Source organism: Dreissena polymorpha, chromosome 10, assembly GCF_020536995.1.
Source record: "Dreissena polymorpha isolate Duluth1 chromosome 10, UMN_Dpol_1.0, whole genome shotgun sequence".
Lineage (NCBI taxonomy): Eukaryota > Metazoa > Mollusca > Bivalvia > Myida > Dreissenidae > Dreissena > Dreissena polymorpha.
This window is the reverse complement of record NC_068364.1, coordinates 36,214,427-36,231,676: the sequence shown is the minus strand read 5'-3', so window position 1 is coordinate 36,231,676 and position 17,250 is coordinate 36,214,427. Positions and strand designations below refer to the sequence as shown.

Sequence of the window (17,250 nt, the reverse complement as noted above, 5' to 3'; positions counted from 1 at the left end):
ACGCAACGGCGGCTATATGAAGTTCGTTCACCGCTTTGATTTCAGTCAGAAATAGATGCGGTTACATTTTATTGTAGCAACGCATAGGGGAGAAAACTGTGCCCAAACTAAAACACTTCCTGGTTCACCTGAAAAAGAAATGGCGTCCAACTTGGAGTCTTCGCTAGCAGCAAAAGGATCAGACACACTATGGGACTTTTCCTGTGATGCTTGTAATAAAAACGAGGCCCAGTTTTACTGTGAAGGGTGTTCTAAGTGTTACTGCGGGAATTGTGTGAAACTACACAACCAGCTATTTAATTCTCACTGAGTCACTCTTTGTTCGGCAGAGAACGAATGGAGAAATGGCCGATTGCCAAGTCAACGTTAGCAGAGCGACTCTGGTCCCTGGCCGTCTTTACCTTATATGGTAATCATAACCATATATGTCACAACACAAACATCTATAAATAAACGTTATGAATGAGTGTAATATGACCATATATGAAGAAAGCGTAATCAAATAACGTGCGAGGGGTACCGAATGGAGAAACAAGAAAAAAACATCGTTGGAATAATCTCCCCTTTTGATTGCACACGAGCTTTCAAACGGTTGAGATCCGGTATTGTATACGTTTGTGACATTGTTTTGAGATCAAGAAGTCATTTCGGCGCTTATATATTTCAGTTTTGTTTTTGAACTTGCAATAGCTATCTTTTAATTGTGATTTGGTGTATTTCGACGTTGTAAAGTGTATAATTCAAAGTGGCATTCATTTTCGCGACCAAGTCCTAGTAACTCGATGTGAGTGAACGAAGGATTTGTGTTTACTTTTCACCTTAAGTTCAACTGTGCGTTTTATTACCCATTTTGTGATCTATTAAAAACACGTGCTTCGCGCTTTTGGACACTTACAGTGTGTTTTACACTAGTGCAATAATTGACGCTTTTGATGTTTTTATAGTGACTGTGTGATATTTGCATTGATTGAACACTTACCAGTGGATTGCAATTTTGAGTGACACTTTAATACTAATTATTAAAAAACAGGTGCTTCGCGCATTTGGACACATTCAGTGTGTTACACACTAGTGCAATAATTGACACTTTTGACATGTTCATAGTGATATTTGCACTGAACACTGACCAGTGTATTGCAATTTTGACACTTATTGATTATTGAAAACTAGTGCTTTTTAACTTGTGTGACCTTTATTTTTATTAAAGCGTGATTGATCTGTTTTGTTTATATTCTTTTTGTGTAGTTAGATACACATAAGACAAGTTTAGTCGTCCTTATTAGTCTTGTTGCAATAGTATTGTTAAGGTAGTATTTGGGTTGTTAAGACTTGTCTTTTTATAATTAGTAGATTTATTACGCAGGCTCTTTTGAACAGGATGCAGTGTTGTGTCAGGAAGCATTTTCCTTTTATTTTTTCAGGTGCCCAAGACAGGAGAAAAGTGAACCGTATTGCTGGGGACTCCAATGCTCATCGGATTAAGGATATTCTTCCTGATGATATAGCTGTCAAATGCCTGCCAATCTCTGATGAGAATATGTAATGACATTGGTATAGAACAGTAATTACAGTTTCAGGTTTGTTTCTATTAATGGTATCACATGTACACATTTTTCTAAACGTTAAAACGAAATGATTAATGAAATAAACAAAAGGTTACCGTTTAAATGGTATCCATATGTCAGTTATAAAAGCGTCATTGACATCACATTTCCAAACTGAAAGCAGCGATTTTCCTCCTTCTTTATAAAGTACCGGTAAACGGTACTTTCCCAATCGAATGAAAATTCCCAAATTCCCAATCAGCATCTGAAAAAATCCCAATCGGCGTCCGAATTTTTCTCAAAACGATCGAAAGTTTTGTAACAAAACCCAACTTTCGGCGAGCGAACAAAGAAAATCGTATAGTTGTGTGTAACCACGCGCTCGATTAGTTTCGGTTTTATTATTCAGCGCGTGCGATCAATAGAGTCGTTACTGTTTACGGTGCTTTTGTCAGGCAGCCAGCGTACTGTTTTACGTCAGTTTATAACCTTGCCTCTGTGGAAAGTGTGTTCAGTCTAATGAACAATCTTTGCACGACCATTCGGAACCGTCTATAACAGGACACATTGACAGCACTAATGATGCTGTGCAGAGAGGGATGCCAGCAACTGATAGATGATCAAACATCAAAGATTGTTGAAATTTTCAAAAAAATGAAAGACAGAGACATTGCTTTATAAGAGATTAAAACAACTAGTAATTGATTTTGTGTGTTCTTAATAATATTCTGTTATTTATATCAAATTTATTACTTAATGTTCATTAAGGCATAACTGCAAATGATTATTTTAATGGGTATGTTTAATTTAAGTATGAACTGCATGATGTATTCAATAAGACCCAAACTTCATGGCGAGATTTTCCCAATTTAAGGATTTCACGACTCGATTTTTCCCAATTTTGAGGTTTTCACGACTCAATTTTTCCCAATTGAACTGGTACGGGTACTTTTCCCAATTGGACAAGGAAAATCGCTGGAAAGTAATGATTATTTCCAGAAGTTATATTCAGATCATAACCCATTTGGGCAATGACGTCATATTAAAACCAACTGTTCTTGCCATTGTTGAGTCATTGGGTACACATTTTCTACTTACATGCCGTATTATTTTATAACAAAGACAAATAAATATTGATCCCACATTTCTTCAATAAGACTACACCTGTGTAAATTTTTTATTGTTTTCTACCTAACAAGATGTACATAAAAACGAGTATCTGTTTATTAAATTAAAAATGAATGCGGATGAATAAATGTCGGAAAAAATTTCCTCATGCACGTTGTGCTGACGCGCGTCAAATGTTCAAGACAATTCGGGGAATGATCATGCAACAAATAGCTGGAAAATTTTCCCGAGCACTTTGTGCCGACGTGTGTCAAATATTCAAGCCGTCTAGGTCGTACATGGTGTTTTGTTATGTTTACGCTGTTGTGAATAAGGGTGCATATTATCAGCGGGTTTTGGTCGGATGATTTGTCACAGAGTTATGGCCCTTTTAAATTTTTTATTAACTGTACATATAGTGCAATTCTTGTCAGGGCTATTTCTCAGCAATTAATGACCGGAATTCAATGAAACTTTATGGGAAGATTTACTACCAAGAGGAGATGTGCATATTATCAGCGGGTTCTGGTCGGATGATTTTTCACAGAGTTATGGCCCTTTGAAATTTTCCATTTACTGTACATATAGTGCAATTCTTGTCCGGGCTATTTCTCAGCAACTAATGACAGGAATTCAATGAAACTTTATGGGAAGCATCACTACCAAGAGGAGATGTGCATATTATCAGCGGGTTCTGGTCGGATGATTTTTCACAGAGTTATGGCCCTTTGAAATTTTCCATTGTACATATAGAGCAATTCTTGTCCGAGCAATTTCTCAGCAACTAATGACGGGAATTCAATGAAACTTTATGGGAAGCTTCACTACCAACAGGAGATGTGCATATTATCAGCCGGTTCTCGTCGGATGATTTTCCACAGAGTTATGGCCATTTGAAATTTTCCATTGTACATATAGTGCAATTCTTGTCCGAGCTATTTCTCAGCAACTTATTACATGAATTCAATAAAATTTTATGGGAAGCTTCACTACCAACAGGTGATGTGCATATTATAAGCCGGTTATGGTCGGATGATTTTTCACAGAGTTATGGCCCTTTGAAATTTTCTAATAACTGTACATATAGTGCAATTCTTGTCCGGGCTATTTCTCCCCAACTACTGACTGGAATACAATGAAGCTTTATGGGAAGCTTAACTACCTTGAGGAGATGCGCATGTTATTAGTGGGTTCTGGTTAGATGATTTATTTACAGAGTTATGGCCCTTTGAAATTTTTAAGTTACTTAACCATCCATTGTATTATTTTGTCCAAAGTTATGCCCCTCAAGACGTTTCCTTTTATCTGAATATATAGTGCAATATTGTGACAAAAAAACCTTTGTTTTCTTGTTTCATTATTTGCTGTCTACAATTAATTTTACATGAAATAGCAAATGTTTTATTTATGCGCATAATATTAACAATATTATTATACATATTTGTTTATGTAACTGTTTTGATAGGTAAGTCAGTCTGCAAAGAAAAAGAACACATTTGTATATATTTTACTTCACATTTTTTATGCCCCCTTTCGAAAAAAAGAGGGTATATAGTTTTCGCACTGTCTGTCTGTCTGTCACACTTTTCTTGTCCGCTCTCTAATTCAAATAGTTTTCATCTGATCTTTACCAAACTTGGTCAGAAGTTGTATCTAGGCAATATCTAGGTCAAGCTCGAATATGGGCCATGCCGGGTCAAAAACTAGACCAGGGGGTCACTTAGTGCATTTTAAGGTTTAAGCATGGTGTCTGCTCTCTAATTGAAGTAGTTTTCATCTGATCTTTACCAAACTTGGTCAGAAGTTGTATCAAGACAACATCTAGGTCATCTTCGAATACGGGTCATGCCGGGTCAAAAACTAGGTCACAGGGTCACTTACTGCATTTCAAGGATTAAGTATGGTGTCCGCTCTCTAGTTTGGGACTTATTTTGCATTTCTAAATTAACGTTTTTTATGCCGCCGAAGGAGGGCATATAGTGATCGCACTGTCCTTCCGTCTGTTTATCTGATGTCTGTCTGTCCGTCCGTCACACTTAGTGTTTAGGTTTCGAAAAATGCTCATAACTTCTTTTGTCGCTTCAGATGTAACATTCATATTTGATATGCATGTGTACATGGACAAGGCCTTTCCATACGCACACAAATTTTTACCCCATGACCTTGACCTTAGGGTCCGTGTTTAGGGTTCAAAAAATGCATTCAGATTTCGAAAAATGCTCATAATTTCTATCAAAGCATTTATTGGGGGCATACGTCATCCTATGGAGACAGATCTTGTTTAACAATTTAATTGAAAATAATATGTTGTCAACATGAAGTGTATATATGCAAGATCACATTCCCAGTGACAACAACTCTTTAATTGTTGACTGTATTTTAGCTGGACTATTATATATGAAATATATATAGTGGAGCTATCCTACTCACCCCGGCGTTGGCGTTTCCGTGAGCGTGCAAATGTTAAAGTTTGCGTACTACTTCAAATATTTTCAATGTCCATTGACATATTGCTTTCATATTTTGCATACTTGTTTACCAACATGATCCCAACCTATAAACAAGAGCAGACCACTGTATCAAGCATTTTGACAGAATTATTGCCCCTTTTATACTTAGAATATGCATATTATTGATAAATCTATGTTAAATTGTGCGTACTACCCCAAATATTTCCTGTGTCCTTTAACATATTGCTTTGTTATATTGCATACTTGTTTACCAACATAACCTTTAACCTACAAACAAGAGCAGACCACTTAATCAAGCATTTTGATAGAATTACGGCCCCTTTTATACTCATAATATGCATATCATTGATAAATCGATGTTAAAGTTTGCGTACTACCCCAAATATTTCCTATGTCCTTTGACATATTGCTATTATATTTTGCATACTTGTTTACCAACATGACCCCAACCTATAAACAAGATTAGACCACTGAATCAAGCATTTTAATAGAATTATGGCCCCTTTTTTACTTTGAGAATTGGACATTTTGCTTAAATTCACATAACTTCTTTATTTATGATAAGATTTTATTAATACTTTGACAAAACAACACTTACCTGAATACCACAATGGATTCCACCCGTGCAATACCAGTGCTCCAGCTAGGCCTAAATCGAAGGGCGCCCCGCCCTGCCTTCCCGAACCTCCGCCCTGACCTTCCTAGGGCCCCCCCTGCCCTTAAATTTTTTATTTTTTTTTAAATTTTTTTTTTAACTTTTAATGATTAATACATCTCTTATTAAAATACATTGTAATTAATTTATTCCTCATTGTAGTAATTAAATTTGAATTGTTTAATGACAATGGGAATAATTTATTCTTACAATTATTGATAACACATAAATTAACATGCATGAGGAAGCATTCTAGAAACGCCCGCGCGCTCGAAAGTGCCCTTTTGACAAAATACTGCGCGTCCAAAGTGCCCTTTTGACAAAAAATCCCCCTGCCCTTTTTAGCTCATCTATTTTTTGAAAAAAAATTATGAGCTATTGTCATCACCTTGGCGTCGGCGTTGGCGTTGGCGTTGGCGTTGGCGTCGGCGTCCGGTTAAGTTTTGCGTTTAGGTCCACTTTTCTCAGAAAGTATCAATGCTATTGCATTCAAACTTGGTACACTTACTTACTATCATGAGGGGACTAGGCAGGCAAAGTTAGATAACTCTGGCGTGCATTTTGACAGAATTATGTGCCCTTTTGTACTTAAAAAATTGCAAATTTTGGTTAAGTTTTGCGTTTAGTTCCACTTTTCTCAGTAAGTATCAATGCTATTGCATTCAAACTTGGTACACTTACTTACTATCATGAGGGGACTGGGCAGGCAAAGTTAGATAACTCTGGCATGCATTTTGACAGAATTATGTGCCCTTTTTATACTTAGAAAATTGACAATTTTGGTTAAGTTTTGTGTTTAGGTCCATTTTATTCCTTAAGCATCAAAGCTATTGCTTTCATACTTGCAACACTTACTAACTATCATAAGGGGACTGTGCAGGCAAAGTAATGTAACTCTGACTGGCATTTTGACAGAATTATGTGCCCTTTTTATACTTAGAAAATTGAAAATTTGATTAAGTTTTGTGTTTAGGTCCACTTTATTCCTACAGTATCAAAGCTATTGCTTTCATACTTGCAAGATTTATGAACTATCATAAGGGGACGGTGCAGGCAAAGTTATGTAACTCTGACTGGCATTTGGACGGAATTATGGGCCCTTTATACTTAGAAAATTGAAAATTTGGTTAAGATTTATGTTTTGGTCACTTTACCCCTAAAGTATCATAGATATTGCTTTCATACTTGGAACACTCACAAACTATCATAAGGGTACAGTAAAAGGACAAGTTGCATAACTCTGGTTGTCATTGTTACGGAATTATGGCCCTTTTTTGACTTAGTAACTTTTAATATATGGTTAAATTTTGTGTTTCGATCCACTCGAAGTATCAAGGCTATTGCTTTCAAACTTCAAATACTTACATGCTATCATGAGGTTACTGTACCTGGCAACTTGAATTTTACTTTGACCTTTGAATGACCTTGACTCTCAAGGTCAAATTATTAAATTTTGCTAAAATTGCCATAACTTCTTTATTTATGATTAGATTTGATTGATACTTTGATGAAACTACTCTTACCTGACATACCACAATAGACTTCACCCAAACCATCCCCCGTGCCCTCCCCCCCCTCCCCCCCTCCCCCCCCCCCCCTAATTTTTTTTTTTTTTTTTTTTTTTATAAGATCATCTCACAAATGACCACCACACCCTCACAACTATACCCCCACCCCCACCCCCCCACCCCCCCCCCCCAAATTTTTTTTTTGATTTTTTTTTTTTTTTTTTTTTTTTTTTAAGATCATCTCACAAATTATCACCACACCCTCACACTATACCCCCCACACCCCCCCCCCCCCCCCCCCCCCCCCCGATTTTTTTTTTTTTTTTTTTTTTTTTTCGCTTTTTTGGAAGATAATGTAATAAATGTCCACAACCCCACACTATACACCCCTCTTCACTCCACTCCTCCCTCCTTTGTGATTGAAAATGAGAGTCCCTTCACCTTTAAAAAGAAAATAGATGAGCGGTCTGCACCCGCAAGGCGGTGCTCTTGTTAAATCCTAGCTGCAGCACTGCAATACCCCACGCCCCAACCCAGAATCCCCCCCCCCCCACCCCCCCCCCCAAATTTTTTGTTTTCCTTTTTTTATTTTTGAAAGATCGTCAGATCGTCTAATAAATGACCACACCCCATGTTATACCCCCCTCTCAACCCCCCTACCCCCTCCCCAAATTTTTATTTTTTTTCCTTTTTTTATTTTTGAAAGATCATCTAATAAATTATTGAATATGAACAATTTCCCCATGATGGCTTACGTTAAACTGTCAAGCACTCGAATAGTCGAGGGCGCTGTCCTCTGACAGCTCTTGTTATCTATTTTTATTAATGAAAATGATTGTATTGAAATAATTTCAGAGATGTAGCTGACTTGTGCGATTTGGTGCATCAGGTCAGTCCAGACACTGAGGTTGTCTTTTGCAAAGTTTTCTGAATAAAATACATTGAATTTAGTGGTTTGATAAAAATAGAAAATGCCCAGAGCCAGTAGCACTGACACTTGCAGTGTGATATAAGAAATGGCAAAAATATTTTGAACCTTCTCCCATAACAGATATCTCCCTGTTAGCTAACAAACATTTTTTTGACTGATAGTTCAGTCACATAAATGTGAGGGGACTGTCAGGATGGTTTTTTTTAAATAATAATTATTGATTAAGTGATAAGAAAATATTGAAATTGTGTTCATTGTTATTTGAACTAACTTTAAGAAAGTATTGAAATTGTGTACATTGTTATTTGAACTAACTTGCTTACATTACGTGCATTTCAAGGATTAAGTATGGTGTCCGCTCTCTAGTTTGGGACTTATTTTGCATTTCTGGATTAACTTTTTTTATGCCGCCGAAGGAGGGCATATAGTGATCGAACTGTCCTTCTGTCTGTTTGTCTGATGTCTGTCTGTCCGTCACACTTTGTGTTTAGGTTTCGAAAAATGCTCATAACTTCTTTTGTCGCTTCAGATGTAACATTCATATTTGATATGCATGTGTATATGGACAAGGCCTTTCCATACCCACACAAATTTTTACCCCATGACCTTGACCTTAGGGTCCGCGTTTAGGGTTCGAAAAATGCTCATAATTTCTATCAAAGCATTTATTGGGGGCATACGTCATCCTATGGAGACAGCTCTTGTTTAACAATTTAATTGAAAATAATATATATGTTTTCTTATCTAAGTTAATGTCAAAGTTCTTGTTTAGTAGGTATTTATTGGTTAAAATGATGAAAAATAAATGTTTAATATATTTTTATGTTTCACAAAGTTTTATATTTAAAGGAGGCGCACAATCGGTGTCCAGAATGCAGGGTTGTTTGCTCCAACGAAGACGCTTTGCTGAGCCACTTCTGCAGTCGCCACATCAAGCAACCAGAGACTGGAAAAGAGAGTAAAATTAAGCTGATAGGCTCACCAATGGTATGACTTTAAATCACTAACTTGTGTATGCTTGACAAGCATTTTATGTACAAATAAAGTAACAAAAAAAGGAGGTCAACACATGCACTTTCCCATATAAAGCTTTCTGTATCTTTTAGCAACTAATTACACGATTTTGTGTTGACATACTCAATATGATAGTTATAGCCCTATATAACTGGTATGTTCATTTTAGTTAATCTTTCTATTTTATTAAACCTGTTTGTTTACGCTAGATTGCTTGAAAAACACAACCAGGATTATTTTTATGCCCCCGGATCGAAAGATCGGGGGTATATTGTTTTTGGCCTGTCTGTCATTGTATGTGTCCATGTGTGTGTGTGTGTGTGTGTGTGTGTCCCAAAACTTTAACCAAAACTTTAACCTTCATATTAACTTTTGCAATATTGAACATAGCAACTTGATTTTTGGCATGCATGTTTATCTCATGGAGCTGCACATTTTGAGTGGTGAAAGGTCAAAGTCAATGTCATCCTTCAAGGTCAAAGGTCAAAAAAAATAATTCAAAAACTTTAACCAAAACTTTAACCTTCTTCATAACTTTTGCAATATTGAACGTAGCAACTTGATATTTGGCATGCATGTGTATCTCATGGAGCTGCACATTTTGAGTGGTGAAAGATCAAGGTCATCCTTAAAGGTCAAAGGTAAAAAAAATAATCAAAGTGGCGCATTAGGGGGCATTGAGTTTCTGACAACCACATTTCTTGTTAGCATTGTCTTACCCCTGTTACATGCAATGTACATGTGGCTTATTAAATTGGAAACCCTGGTTTGCATGAGAATATTTTGCAAAACATAGTTGAAAAAACATACATGTATACAAACTTAGTCATTACTGTTAGTATAATGAGCACCTCTATTTCTGAATATTTTGATTGGATGGTTATGGGCCTTTATGCGTGTGTCACATTTATGTATGTGAAAGTGTGTAATTAGACAAAAGAATTTATATTTTTTTATTTTTTGGGTAACAATCACTTATTTTAGAGTTATTTATAAGTAAATCTTACAGATTGCATCTGCTAATCATGAACTCAACGAAGTCAGCTCAAGGAAGTGGAAGGCATGCTTGGAAAATAGAAGTTTCCATTTTATCCCATTTTCACAGCGACATTGACGGTATAACACGTTGTGGGATATACTTGCTTGTATTCAACACTGTGGAATATACCTGTCGCGTGCACGGACTACTTTTTAAATGACGTCATGCGATATGCGCTAAAATTAGGTCGATATTGTTTGGTTCATTGATCGAATTTTAAGGTCACCCATTAGAAGAAAATGTGCACATTTTGCAGAAAAACATATATCTGACATATTCACCAAAAGAAATGTTGAAATAAAATATGAAATTACACGATTTTTGTTTTGTTATTTTTTTATTTATAACAAAGTCGACAAAACTTAAGCTTCAAAATTATACGACCTTCAACCTTTAAAACTAGTCATATGACATAATTTTTCGCCATCCGTATAATGAATCAGCTGATTGATGGCGTCATAAAATGGCATACTTGTTGCGTCATTTTCCTCATTTTTTGACGATTTATTATAAACGCGACTTATTTCACATTTTTTCTACATGTACTGTATGTCGACATATCTGAATTGTCAATTGATCACATTTTCCTTATTTCGTGTAATGTGCATTGCTTATAACCAAAGCATATACTTTTGACATTTAACTTAAATATTAAGAATGTACAACAAGCCATACACATATCGCACAGTTCATGAATAATCTGCTATGTTTGCTTTCCTATTTAATTCACGTTAGGCATAGAGCTGTGTAAAGTATAAGATGGTAAAAATAGCACCACACTGGAATTGGGAACGTCCCATTTGTACACGGGTATTTTCTACTCATTCATCTGTTGTGTACTTGAATGTTTTCCATTCTTTGTGTATTTATATATTAGATTATTTTTTCGTACAATAAGGGCATTTACCATAGATAAATAAAACATTGTGCAAGTTTAAACATAATTATGTTTATATGCAGAAATCTGCAAATGCAACCGAGTTTACCAACGGCTATTATTAGATAAACTGCTCCGGTTCATTTGAACAGCAGTAATGTAGAGTACATGACGTAGCGTGTGACGAAGAAGAAAGTCTATCGCGTTCATAAACTCATTTGAATAAAGTGATAGAATGGCATAAGGGTCTTTATTTAACTATGCTAAAATAATTATTAAAGACCCTAGATGCAAAATCGTCAATAATTGAGTTAAATGGATTATTAGATGGATTTTAAAGGATAATTAAAGGTAAGATACTAGTTCTTACGTGTTTTGATTTTTGTTTGTACTTTTGTCGTTCCCTGTTCTCGGGGAAATGATTTTAACATGGGCGCCATTGATGCATCGGATCACACACGGCATACCCATAACATTTTATAAAAAACACGTTCTGCGCGTCCTGAAATTCGTCGTCCGAAGTCGGAAAACGTATTGCCCTGTATATTTTGTCAAATAAAGTGTCAGTCGCTGCAATTGTCTGTTTACTCGTCAAAATTGTCAAGGTCTTCGATAGCTAAAGAAACTTCAGCGTACAGTTTATTTAGTATTGACAGACCTGTACAAAGTCGCGCCAGTCAAAAATCATAAAAAGCGACATTTAAAGTAATGGTAGCCAGAACTAGGTCGTCGATGGTGTACATGTATGTTGACATCGACAGCATTTTGTCAGGAGTAATGGCCGCCAGATTGGATTTTGATCATTTTCTTTCGAAAATAAAATAAATTATAGTAAAGTAAAATCTTCTTTTCGCGGTCGTAATGTGTTAAAATTCGCATACTGCGTAAAATTGAATGTATGCATATGGTGATATTTTTACTTGTTTTACAGTTTGTGTGTGAATTTTTTAAAGACTATTTCGCGTACCAGAACAAATACATGTATATCACTACGCATGGTTACATTTGTTAGATTTTAAGCGCTTTAATGACGGAATTAAAATTATTGTTAAGGTTATTAGATCTATTTATGTTAAACGTCACGTTGAAAAAATCAAATGGGATAAATAGAATACTAGGATTAGCGTTGAATACAGAGAAGTTTATGTTGCTCGGCTCGAACACCGAAAGCGCTCGCCAAGGCTCGCGCTTCCGGCGTTCTAAGCCTCGCAACATAAACTTCTCTGTATTCAACGCTAACCTAGTATTCTCTATATGAAGGCAAATTTTAGTATATTTCAAATTTGTAACCAAATGATCTTGAATGAAAATTTGATTGAACATTTGTTATCTGTCAAGAGAAACAGTTTGAAGTGAATGAATTAAGTATTGCCTATTGTCTATAAGTTAATTGTGTGACCTGAACCCTGTGAGGGATATTACTTATTTTTATACGCCGGTTTTGAAAAAACGGGACGTATTATAGTTTCACCCTTGGCGGGAGGCGGCGTCCATAACAGTGTCCACTCTCTAATTCAAATAGTTTTCATCTGATCTTCACCAAACTTGGTCAGAAGTTGTATCTAGACAATATCTAGGTCAAGTTTGAATATGGGTCATGCCAGGTCAAAAACTAGGTCACGGGGTCACTTAGTGCATTTGAAGGATTTAGCATTGGTGGCTCTCTAATTGGAGTAGTTTTCATCTGATCTTTACCAAATTTGGTCATAAGTTGTGTGTAAATGATATATAGGTCAAGTTCAAATATGGGTTATGCCGGGTCAAAGACTAGGTCCCGAGGTCACTTAGAGCATTTCATGCATTTCGCATGGTGTCTGCTCTCTAATTGAAGTAGTTTTCATCCAATCTTCACAAACTTTGGTCAGAAGTTTTATCTAGACAATATCTAAGTCAAGTTCAATTATGGGTCATGCCGGGTCAAAAACAAGGTCAGGGGTTCACTTAGTACATTTCAAGGATTAAGCATGGTGTCCGCTCTCAAATTGAAGTAGTTATCATCCGATCTTCACCAAATTTGGTCAGAAATTGTGTCAAAATGTTATCTAGGTCAAGTTCAAATATGGGTCACGCCAGGTCAAAAACTAGGTCACGAGGTTACTTAGTGCATTTCAAGCATTTAGCACGGTGTCCACTCTCTTATTGAAGTAGTTTTCATCTGATCTTCAACAAATGTGGTCAGAAGTTGTATCTAGACAATATCTAGTTCAAGTTCAAATATGGGTCATGCTGGGTCAAAAACTAGTTCACAGGGTGCATTTCAAGGATTTAGCATGGTGTAAGCTCTTTAATTGAAAGAGTTTTCATCCGATCTTCACCAAATTTGGGCAGAAGTTGTGTCTTAATGATATCTAAGTCAAGTTCAGATATAGGTCATGCCGGTTCGAAAACTAGGTCACTTAGTGCATTTCCAGCGTTTAGCATGGTGTCCAAAACCTTCAAACGGGTGTATCTTGTGACAGTTTAGCATTCTTGTTTATTACATTAAAGCCACACACCTTGAAATGAAATACATGTTACTCAGTACATATAGATGCAATTTGAAAGTGTGCAAAATTGTCATTAAATCTATAGCCTAGTTAGCAAGTAATTTATTTTTTTGTATTTTAAAACTGAATGTATGATTTGTATACGTACATGTTCAATTTGAGAAACACAATTATTTTTAAGTTTTAAAGCACAAGAAAGACGGATTTCTACCTTGCAACCACCAGATATATTCTAATTGGCAAAGATAAAATATGTTTCTTATTTATATCCAAATTTACTATGCCAGATATTTCATTTCAAGGTGTGTGGCTTTAAGGAATGTTTTTTAAATGGGTATATTACCAAGATCTGCACAGCCAGGGTGATATTAACCTTCAGATGTTAAAGCTTTCTAAGAATTTTAAGGCTTGCCTTTTATACTTGAAATGATAAATCATTAACATGTTTTGTTCTTTAGGAACATACAAACATTTCCCACCCACCATGTGGATCAAGATGTTTGGGCTGATGATTCTGGGTCGTACGTGTGGACAAGGTGGTCTTCATTACATCATGATGCAGCTGTGTATTCAACAACATGTTAACCTGTCCCAGCGGATGTTGATGCTCTTAAATGATGTTGAGAACAATCCAGGACCGGTACTTTATGACAAAATATACATCGTTTATTGAATAACTATATATATTTATTTTAACATTAAAGTGATTTTTTTCTTGCATTTTTGTGCCTTTTGTTACTGAGAACTATTTTATCATATGTTGGTGATTGAAACCCAGGACCTGTAAGTGCTTCTTAATATTTGCAACAAATGACAAATCATGTTAAGTTTTTGAAACATCTGTTTTTTGTTCAGTTAAAGGACATATTGAACTCACTAATTGCTAAGTTAACTTAGATGCATCAAGTTTTTATTGATGATTTCTACTTTCTGTTGAATGATAATCCTTTCCAAAGCCAGAGAGATATAGTGTTGGCGTTTTCCATCGGTCAGTCTGTCAGTCCATCCATCTGTTTGTTACAAACATTTTAGGGCTTCATATCATGAATTTAATAAGATTTCAACATGGAAAAATAAGTGTATGCCATATTCATACAATAGTGCAAATTTACTTGTTTTCTTTCTTTTTAGATTAGTTATTAACAGAAGAACAGAACAGTAACATACTTTTATTACATTAACAGAGGCTCTGATTAGATGTGTATCTGCGTAAAGAACTCATAGAAAATATCAATATATAGATAAATAAAACAAAAATAGAGTTAAACAAATCATGGTGAAATCCACAATACACACCAAGAGCTATTAGTAGGCTTATCTCCATTGACTTATTTCACAGTAAATCTCTTTTTTTTGCCTTTTCATTAACATTTCAATCAAAAATAACATTTGTGAAAAACTTAGTCAGTGATTATAACTAAAGTTAAAAATGTGGACACTGTAAGTTAATTGACTTTGGCTTCCAATCTGCAGTTTACAAAGTTGCTTGTTATAGGAGTATTCGTGCAAATGGATATCCTGCAAGGAAGACTTCCACTCCATAGGACAGCAAGATGCACATATCATCTCTCATGTGGTTCAAGAGAAATGCTGTAGATGGGGAGACTGTACCAAAGTCCTGAGCTTTAATAGTCTTGAAATCCATGAACTTAAACATCTCTATGATGTGAGTTTAGCACTGTGTATGAACTGGTGTTGCTTCATTTTCTGCATATCTTTATCTCAGTCTTCTCTAGTTTTGATGGTCAAATACATATTGTCTGCCAGTTTTTTTCCCCCAATACTGCCGTTCATCGTTTGCTTGCATCAAGAGTTTTAAAAGAAATTAAAACTCATTTGTTTAGTTAGAATCTTATGAAAGACTTAAATGGCCATGTTTAATAAAATTGTATAACAACATATACGAGCTAAAAAAATAGTTGGAATAATTAATGTATATATGAACATAACAAATTTACTTAAAATCATAGGTCTTGTTTTTGTCTGCCACTATAAGAACCAGAACATATTTCGGACATTCGAGGATTGGCTGTGTTAGAGGATCATCAGGTGATGGAAGAAACCAGGCTTTTTTCGACTCAATGTTGATGAAACCTGATCGACATGCTCATCTTGGTTGAGTAAGCCTGGGTTGAGTGTGTCCAAAAAGTAGGTAACCTGGTGAAATCTTAGGAAAACATTGTAACCAGATCCAGGTTTATTTGACTGACAGACCGATGGACAGTGGGTCAACCGTAAATCCCTTCATGTGAAAACGGTAGGGACAAAATAAATATCACATTGCTCTTCTGAGTTCATTTGTAAACCAAGTTTTATCACAAAATTAAAATGGTCAATGTATTATTTTGTGTATTTAAAAATTATGTGAATATTAAGTTTCATGAAATCTTACTGAGTTTTCTCAATTTTAGCTACTATTCGGACATGGACTGACGGACAAATGGGCAACAATGTCGCAATTTGTATACCAAGTTTTATAAGAATTGTTTCATAAAAGTAACCAATGTGTCTGTTCTATGTCAAGGTAACTACTAGGATGAAATACACAAAAAGATTTTGGTTCACAATAGGGTAGGCTCCGCGTGCCGTGAACCGGGCAACAGCTTTTGTCATTTAACATTTGTGTTTTAATGGCATAAGCTGGCAGATACCCTTTAACTTTAACGATGTTTTCCGATAATTTCTCGGAAAATACAATCTAGCAATTTTGATTTAATTTAGATTACTAAAAATTAATATTATATTTATGCCCCCCTTGGAAGAAGAGGGGTATATTGTTTTGCACATGTCAGTTGGTTGGTCCACCAGATGGTTTCCTGATGATAACTCAAGAACGCTTTGGCCTAGGATCATGAAACTTCATAGGTTTATTGATCTCGAAATAGTAAAATGGTTTCCGGTGATAACTCAAGAACGCTTACGCCTAGGATCATGAAACTTCATAGGTACATTAATGATGACTCGCAGATGACCTCTATTGATTTTCAGGTCACTAAGTCAAAAGTCAAGGTCACAGTGACTCGAAATAGAAAAATGGTTTCCGGATGATAACTCATAAATGCTTACGCCTAGGATCATAAAATAAAAAAATCATAGGTACATTGATAATGACTGGCAGATGACCCCCTTCATAGGTACATTGATAATGACTGGCAGAAGACCCCTATTGATTTTCAGGTCACTAGGTCAAAGATTAAGGTCATAGTGACTCAAAACAGTTTAATGGTTTCCTGTTGATAGCTCAAGAATACTTAGGTTTATGATCATGAAACTTCTCAAGTACATTGATCATGACTGGCAGATGACCCCTATTGATTTTCAGGTCACTAGGTCAAAAGTCAAGTTCACAGTGAAAAAAACGTATTCACAATGGCTGCCACTACAACTGACAGCCCATAGGGGGGCATGCATGTTTTACAAACAGCCCTTGTTCTGTGTTAAAATTATGTACACGTCTGCGTTAAATAAATATGTTCACATTTGAAATAAAGCTAAAAATGTGTATTGTTGTTATTAGTAATTTGAACCGAATTGCTCTGTGGGAAGTAAAAGTACTTCAACCAGACCTAAATATGTGGGTAATTAAAGAGCACGAGAAAAGACGAAAATTAAGTTAGC

At 35.7% G+C, this 17,250-nt stretch overlaps 3 long non-coding RNA genes across 5 annotated transcripts in view; 2 read left to right on the top strand and 1 right to left on the bottom strand.

Moving 5' to 3' along the window:
• The first annotated feature begins 372 nt into the window (after positions 1–372).
• On the top strand, positions 373–10,584 carry LOC127847841 (uncharacterized). 3 transcript variants are annotated; one of them, XR_008034198.1, is made up of 5 exons: positions 373–602; positions 1,422–1,577; positions 8,141–8,174; positions 9,066–9,203; positions 10,240–10,584. It is a non-coding gene; the product is annotated as an uncharacterized LOC127847841 (long non-coding RNA). The 3 variants fall into 3 exon arrangements; XR_008034199.1 differs by having other exon boundaries at positions 373–784; XR_008034197.1 differs by lacking the exons at positions 373–602; positions 1,422–1,577 and having other exon boundaries at positions 7,963–8,174.
• Positions 8,978–17,250, bottom strand: part of LOC127847843 (uncharacterized) — a 21,108-nt gene continuing 12,835 nt past the window's right edge. Inside the window, exon 3 of the long non-coding RNA XR_008034201.1 lies at positions 8,978–9,162. This is a non-coding gene — a long non-coding RNA (uncharacterized LOC127847843). The remainder of the gene's footprint in view (positions 9,163–17,250) is intronic.
• On the top strand, positions 13,798–16,190 carry LOC127847842 (uncharacterized). Its single transcript, XR_008034200.1, has 2 exons — positions 13,798–14,272; positions 15,128–16,190. It is a non-coding gene; the product is annotated as an uncharacterized LOC127847842 (long non-coding RNA).